The 7,412-nt window shown below is 46.0% G+C and overlaps 1 protein-coding gene across 5 annotated transcripts in view; it reads left to right on the forward strand.

Moving 5' to 3' along the window:
- The window catches only part of TMEM178B (transmembrane protein 178B), a 228,789-nt gene extending 223,577 nt beyond the window's left edge, over window positions 1-5,212 (forward strand). The window contains exons 4-5 of one of the 5 annotated variants that reach the window (XR_013942355.1): window positions 247-535; window positions 2,241-5,212. The gene's annotated coding sequence lies outside the window, so the exon portion shown is untranslated. The remainder of the gene's footprint in view (window positions 1-246; window positions 536-2,240) is intronic. The other 4 variants (XR_013942356.1, XR_013942357.1, XR_013942358.1 and 1 more) reach the window with 4 other exon arrangements.
- The last annotated feature ends 2,200 nt before the right edge of the window (window positions 5,213-7,412 follow it).

Here is a 7,412-nt window from a genome sequence, read left to right on the forward strand (position 1 = left end):
CGCCCTCCCTCCCTGCCCAGAGGGAGCACGGTTTTGTTCATTTCCACCGAATGGAAGTGGAAGAGCTGCACCAGCTCAGCTGTGATGTTGTCAGCCTGTGATCCCACCCCAAGCAAACTGGTGTGCCAGTCCCCAGCATGCCTGAACTGCCCCGTGACTGCTGTGGACTTACAAAGGATGCTTCCTTATAAAAAACACTCTTTCCCCTTGATTGCTTCACTCCCTGGTATTTCTTCCCGTTCTCAGATCACCCCCTGGTCTTCTCAGTTCTGCAGTTCGAAGTGGCCGTCCCTGGCAGCAAGGCCCTCAACGGCAGCTGGCTGTGCAGAGTGAAGCCAGCAGCCCTGTGACAGCAAAGTCCTCTGGAAGAGCTCAGCGCTGCACCTGGGGATGAGCTGGTGGCCCAAGGGCATGCCCAGCGGCAGGAGATGTGTTCAGCCAGTGGATACACTCAGAGAGACATCACAGACTGCGGCTAAGCTTGAGGACATCATCCACCCCTCCATCTCCCCACAGACAACCCTCTCAGTCAAAGGTGAGGTGGTATTACGGGCGGCATTGTACAGAAGTGGAGGCACCAGGGATCTTGCCTTGGCTTTTACTAACCGTTCACAGCAATGCTCAAAATGCATGCCAGGAACTCATCATACAGACATGGAGAGAGACCCTGCCTTAAGGAGTGTGCCATTTGGAAAAGCAGAGACAGCCAAAGGGTGAGAGAAGGGAATAAACCACACAGGCAAACCCTTTATAGCAAGAGCAGGCATGTGGAGTTGGCCATATCCTTCTGAAACCACTATGCACAGCAAGCTGCTAAGCATGTCAATGCCTTCTGATAGTTAAGTAAGCTTTAAGTGAGTGCTCACACATGTACACATGCAGGCACACACAAGCCCTGAGTTGGTAGGTAAAGTGCTTCCATCTTCACAGCAAGGCAGATTTCCTCCTTGTCTGTCGTGTTTTCTTACAAGCTTCCTGAGCACTTGTCAGAGAAACGGGGGCTGCGAATGAAGCAAGTTGTTCTGTGCATTGAACAAAGCGCAGGTATTTCAGCTTCACACTGGCTGTCTCTGACAGGCCACAGCTTCTGCTTCAGTTAGCTGAGCACGTTCCCTTTGGGAGTTCTCCACCAGTGTGCTTGTGGCAGGAAACACCATGTGCAGAGGCTGGAGAGGAGCTTCCAAACAGGAGGGGTGACCACTGAGTCCTCCCGTCTGTCCCTCTGTCAGAGGCGTATTCGCCTGCCATTTCCCAGCTCTTCCCAGCTACCCATTTTCACGATTAGAAATCCACGTGATTTCCAGACTTTTAACGCTCCATCAGATTTGCTTGCAAGTAGCCGGCAGATTCAAAGGTTGGAGGGGAAAGATGGGCAGACGAGAAGTGACAGACTCTTCGTTTCCTTAGGAAACCTGGCTAAAAATATATGTTCTAAGCCCAGCTTCTTTCCACAAGATGCACATCCTCCCACGAGGCCCAGCCAAGTCGGCGGACACAGGTGGTGGCAGCTCTGTGTCCTGGGTGGCACCTCTGTCACCTTTCAGCTGCCCTTGCCCTTCTCCCCACAGGTGCCTTGTGTCGGCTCGGCCTGCTGGCCTCTGCCATGCCTGGAGGCCTTGCTCCAGGGCTGAGGCCTCACCTGCAGCCCGCCAGGGAGGGCAATGAGAGCCGCCTGGCCGAGCCAGACTTGAGCCGCACGTTTATCAGCAACATGTTTATCGATTTGTGAACGCTGAGCGTGTTTCTGTGGCCCAGAGGCTGGGCCCAGGCTGTGCAGGAGGGTGTACGCCAGGTTCGCTGCCTGAGTTGCCTGAGGAGCTGGGGAGCAGCCCCGCACCCCCAGGCAGCACCAATGCATCTATTCATGCCTGGCTTGGGGGTTTGCCCACCATCCCTGGGGACTGGCTCTTGGTCAAACCTTTGCTGGCAGGTGCTTAAACTGAGCGAGTTCGTGCCATAAAATTCAAGGAAGATGAGAGAGGACGCAAAAATGAAAAGCCACGTATTTCTCTTTTAGCACCTCTCTTCTTCTCATTTTCTCCTGAAGTGTCGGAACCTTAAATACAAAGCCTTTTATTGCCTCCCTGCTCTCTGCATCCAGTCACAAATAGTGCATGCTGTTGCAACAAACGAAGGCCTCAGCTAGCAAGCTTTACCCTCATGGGTGTCACCTCTGTGTGCAGTCCTTTATCCTCTTTCCCATCTCATTTCTCCTTTGCTGTCACATTCACTCCTGCCAGCTCGGAAAATGTTCGCCTTCTGCTCGTACAGATCATAAGAGGTTGAGGGAAAACCCTGCTCCTGATGGTCTGCTGTTCAGCTTCCACCCCACCAAGAGGCTGGCTGGAGGAACCACATTACTAAATTCCAGTATCTCATGGGTCATTTCTAAACCTGAAAACCACACCAAGAGGTCGCAAGGTATTTCTTTGCCCCTGTGTCTCCCTGCAGCTGTGAGGAAGGTGGGCTAGAAAGAGATTTCCTGTAAGCCCTGGGGAGCCAGGCTGGCAGATCGCTCCTAATCACACAGCAAGCACTAAAGCAGGAGCACTGTTGTTTTTGTTGTCGTCGTTGTTGTTGTTTTTAATTTTATTTGCATTTTTTTGTTTTCTTTTTTTTTTTTTTGTGTCTCCTGACTGAGCCCAGGCAACATGACAGCAGAACAAATATTAGAAATGCACAGTGCAGAACGTGGTTCATGGGGCAGGCTCTGACCTCTTGTTGCTCCTCATGCACTGGAAGACTTGCCCTGCTATCTAACAACATAGGTGGGAGCCCCAGTGTCCTGGGACCCCCCTCATTTCTCCTGAATGTGGCTTCAAACATCACTTGTGGTGCATTTCTCCACAGGAAAATGGATTTAAGCAAGTGTAGCCCAAAGAGGTGGGTCACATAACACAAATGGGAAAGGGACAAGAGACTTACAAGCACTTATGCCAGCAGGAGTAGGATATTATCCTCCAACTTCCCGTTTTATTCTTTCTTTATGGATTAGGGAGAGTTCAGTGTTTCTAAAAACAAAACAAAACAAAACAAAACAAAAAACTGCTTTTTTGTCCTTTTGCCCACTTTACTGAAAAACGTAACTGTGCACCTCTATATTTCTATTATATTTGCAGTAGAAATACTGAATTAATGGGTTAAATGCAAACTTGCATATTAAAACAGAAAGGGATTTCGACTATTTGGATGAATAAAAAGTAGAAAGTTGCTGGGCCAGCACAAAAAGGCAATGACTGGTAACCTCTCCGGAGTCCAAACTAAATGCAGGCACTTCTCTCTGCCTTGGCTCTCTCCCATGCAGTAATTTGCACACACACGCACATAACTTACTATTTCCCCATTCGTTTAATGGGACCTACTTTACTTCAATGGGTGGATTTCTTTTTTAGCCATTTGGCTGAGAGTAGCAAAGAGTTCATGGACTCATCTGTGATACTCAGGAAAAAAATTCAGTGCCAAAATGAACATTATATTTAGGAGTGGAATTGATAAAAATAGTCAAGTTGGATGAGGATATTTTTGATATAGCTGGGGAAGAAAAAGTCATAAATGTTTCCATCAGGTGTGCAATGTACCCGTAAAATGTTCCAAATATATTTCTGTGCATTTGCTGCTGAAAAACAAAAACAAACAAACAAACAACAACAACAAAAACACTCAAATTTGTCAGCATTTATTTTACCAGTGAGACAAATGATGGTCTGTTGTTGGCGCAGACAGTGTGGATCAAAGCTAGGAATGGGAATTGTTTTGATACGTGTTCAAGTGGCTCCGTGCAGGTGCAACAGCTAAATATAACCAGGCGCGGATGATAGGCAATAACAGCTTGAAAATCTGCCTGTCTGCTCTTCGTGAATGTATTTCCATCTACTTCCAGGAGCTGAGGATCAGGCCTCAGATAATTTAAACATGGATGGCTCAGAACTCCTCTGTGGTTTTGCTTTGCTCAGTGCAGGATCAGGAGCCACTGCCTGTCAAGAACAAAGTGACGGCTTCCCAGTCCTAGACAAGACCATCCAGGACACCACCTAGAAGTGGGTGATGAACCCACAAAATGTTGGCTCACTGTCACAGAGTTCATCTTCATCGTGTCTCCGGCACCCTCTGTGGCCAGCCTGGTTAGGGAATGGTGTGTGGGTCACTCGCATGGGGTGGGCTCTGCAACCACTTCTGATCCTAGCTGCGCCTTTTGGCGGTCATCGAGTCACATAAAATGGCCAGACTCTAGAAGAGAGCCCTGTAATTGAAATAGGATTTTCTTGGGCTATTTAAACCTTTCTTGGGAAATAATCTATGAGAACAATCTGCTCCAAAATTATCCATCACTCATTGTGAGATTTCAGTGCAATTTGATTGCTACTTTTGTATATGTTTTTATTGTCCTCTGTTTGCTTAATGAGTGTTGCAGTTGTAGTAATAAGATTATTGGTAATACGAAGCAGATTTGCAGAATGCTGAGAAGATAATTAGATGATATCTTGAGGGTGATTTCTGTTTAAGACACAGTAACTATGTCGTGGATTAAATAAACTTGGTGAAGGAAGATACTGGTGGTTATTAGCCTAAGACACAATTATTCCCAAATTACCAGGATATACATTTCATTACAGTGAACTACCTGGTGACTGATGCTTGGTCGAGGTTCCCTCATCTGTTTGCGAGGCAGGACTCAGCTGAGCTCAGACAACCTGATATATTTGCTGGAGCTGTGCCACCGGTTTCGGTTTCAGTGTGAACTGTGAGGTTTTGACAAGCCCAAGCGATCGAACAGGGCACTCAGAGAGCCACTGGCTTTTGAGAGCTCTGTTCCATGCTTTGTCCAGCTCCCATCATCCGTGTGTACCAGCGACAAAAGCCTGACAGCACAACAGTGGCAGGGATGCTCACTAACAAAGTCATAGATTTTAGACCTTATCCTCCATTCTAAATCAATCCTCAGTGGCATTTCAGGACCAGCGTTAGTGCAAGGAGCCTTCCACATGCTGCGTGGCTCTGTGGCGCTGACTGGGGACATGCTGTTGTGTGGCCATGAACCCACAGATCCAGTGGTTGCCCACCCCTCTTGGGGAAACATCTCACTCATTGCCCCCTTCTCCTCTGCTCTATTGGACTTGGAGAAGATCACGTACCACATCGTGTGCTGGACGTGACAATCTCAAGTGAATACACAAGCTGCTTGTGTCCCACTGTGTTCGTAAAGTGATGGCAACCCATGTACATCCACACAAAGGACTATACAACCACACAACAGGATATGCAACACAAAGGTTATCCAGGATATCTGAAGGTTATTCAGGATATCCACACAAAGGATATGCAAAGGACTCTGGCATGTCTGCTGCCATCCAAACAAACCACCTAAATCGCCTGTGTATACATGGTGAGTTTTACCGGCTGTGTCAGTGCCTTTAATGGGCTGTGGAAGATTTTCCTGGCCCTTTGATGAGACTTTTCAGTCCCTGGAGGACTTTCACATGTCCATTTTGTTCCTAACTAATATGTTTCCACATATTTTTTAATGGAAATTGTGCTAATAATGTTACTTACTTTCTCCATCCTCTCACCCTCAGCTGTATCTCAGGCAGTCACAGTCTTTATTGTGTCCAAAGTAGGCAGAAACGTTTGGTTGGCTGTTTTTCTAAGTCAGGTCATTGCACAAAAAACTAATTCCAAGCTGCACCTACTGCATTTACACGGAGGTAGCTGGGAATGGGTCTGGGCCCCCCAGATGTCTGCCAGTGGAGCATTTACCTGCAGACAGTAAAGCAAATGTGCTTTCCCAGGAGGAACTGGCTTCACCATCTCAGCGAGTGTTACATGGCCAATTTCAGGAAACACTGTTTTCTGTGAATTAAAGCCAAAATCTCTTTATTTACTAGAACATGCTGACATCAAGTTTCATCGGCATCCGTGGCACAGAAGTCATTGTTCTGCAGCTTTGAGCATAGCTTTGCAACACCACTAATAGTGTCCTTGGAGACATAAGTGCATAATTTAGCTCTTGTGCTTTGAATCATTGGAGTAGAGTCCCCTAACCAACCCCTCCAGTTTCTCAGGCCCCGGATTAATATTGGCAATGCCCATCCATTAAGCATCACCATGCAGCAGTGCTCCAGGCACTTGCTGCAAGTGGTTAGACTTTATACATTTTCCATGTCTCTGTGGGCAGACCCTCCTCTGTCTACTCACCATCTACTCACTGACTTCTGTGTTAATGCCATTTATTCACATGGCATTTCCATTTATCTAGAATTTTCAGTTTTGTTTGCTTAGCTTTGTGCTGACAGTTCTGGTACTAGGAGATACCATTCTTTGTCCCTACAACAAGGAACGGGGCAGTACCTGTTTCTATGCTCCTCTGGCCAATGACCCTGTTAAGATCCCCCCTTCACCTCTGATTTAGCATCAAAATTTAGCTTCTGATTTAGCTTCTTTTTCACCAAAACAAGGACTGCAGGGAGGAGATGGTAGCATGAGGCTAAGAGAAGGGGTACACTTCCAGGCCTATTCTGTATACAGTTGAGATTTCTCCTGGGAACTAGTAGAAATTCTGCCTTTTCCAATATATTTCCCATTTATTTTTAAGTCTTGTTCACATACCTCTTTATGCTTAATAAGCTTTGCACTGTCCATTCAGTTTTCCCTCTATGCCTTGTGCTATGTGTAATTCTGCTACAAGAGTTTCTAAAAGTATTTCTGGCAACACATTTGCTTCTGTATAACAGTTAAAGCATCCTATTTACTTTCAGCTAGACGATTTCATCTTTGGCTGCTGCATTGTACATTTTTGCTATATAATGTTCATCTAAGCAAATTGTGCTGTCCTTTTTTTTTCTTTCTTTACCCATCCTGTATATTCCTTCTTTTTGCATTCACACATTTTTTAAAGCAATGCAATCCAGTGTACTCCTTGCGTCTTTGGTCACATAGTGGACATTATCCCAGCTTATGTTACCTGTTACTGTGTGTAACTCCATATGCTGGTTTTGCATGTCTGACTTCTCCAGTCTCCTCTCTTCTGTGATGACTTGGGTTTCTCCACATGCCTGTGATGTCAGAGCCCTGTCCATGCTCTGCAGCATTAACCCTGGACCAGGTGATTTCTGTCACTTGGCAAAGTTTATATTCTCTGTTAATTCTTAATTGTAAATCTTCTGTTAGTGGTTTAACTGCTTTATTCTTTCACTCGTGGTATTTCCTTAATTTACTTTACTCTAGGTACCTTATGGTGTTCAGTACTTAAATTACTTTTCCCATCTGTTCTTAAAACGGGAAAGCAAGAAATCAAAGCAAGCAAAGATGTCATACAAATGGAGTCAGCAACGCCTGAGCATTTGGAAGGACTAGTAACTGTGGCTCAAACTGCTTTCATTTAATGTAAAATACAAGTCTGTTCTAATCTAGCCTAG

The sequence above is a fragment of the Anser brachyrhynchus genome, assembly GCF_964034855.1.
Source record: "Anser brachyrhynchus genome assembly, chromosome: 1".
Classification (NCBI taxonomy): domain Eukaryota; kingdom Metazoa; phylum Chordata; class Aves; order Anseriformes; family Anatidae; genus Anser; species Anser brachyrhynchus.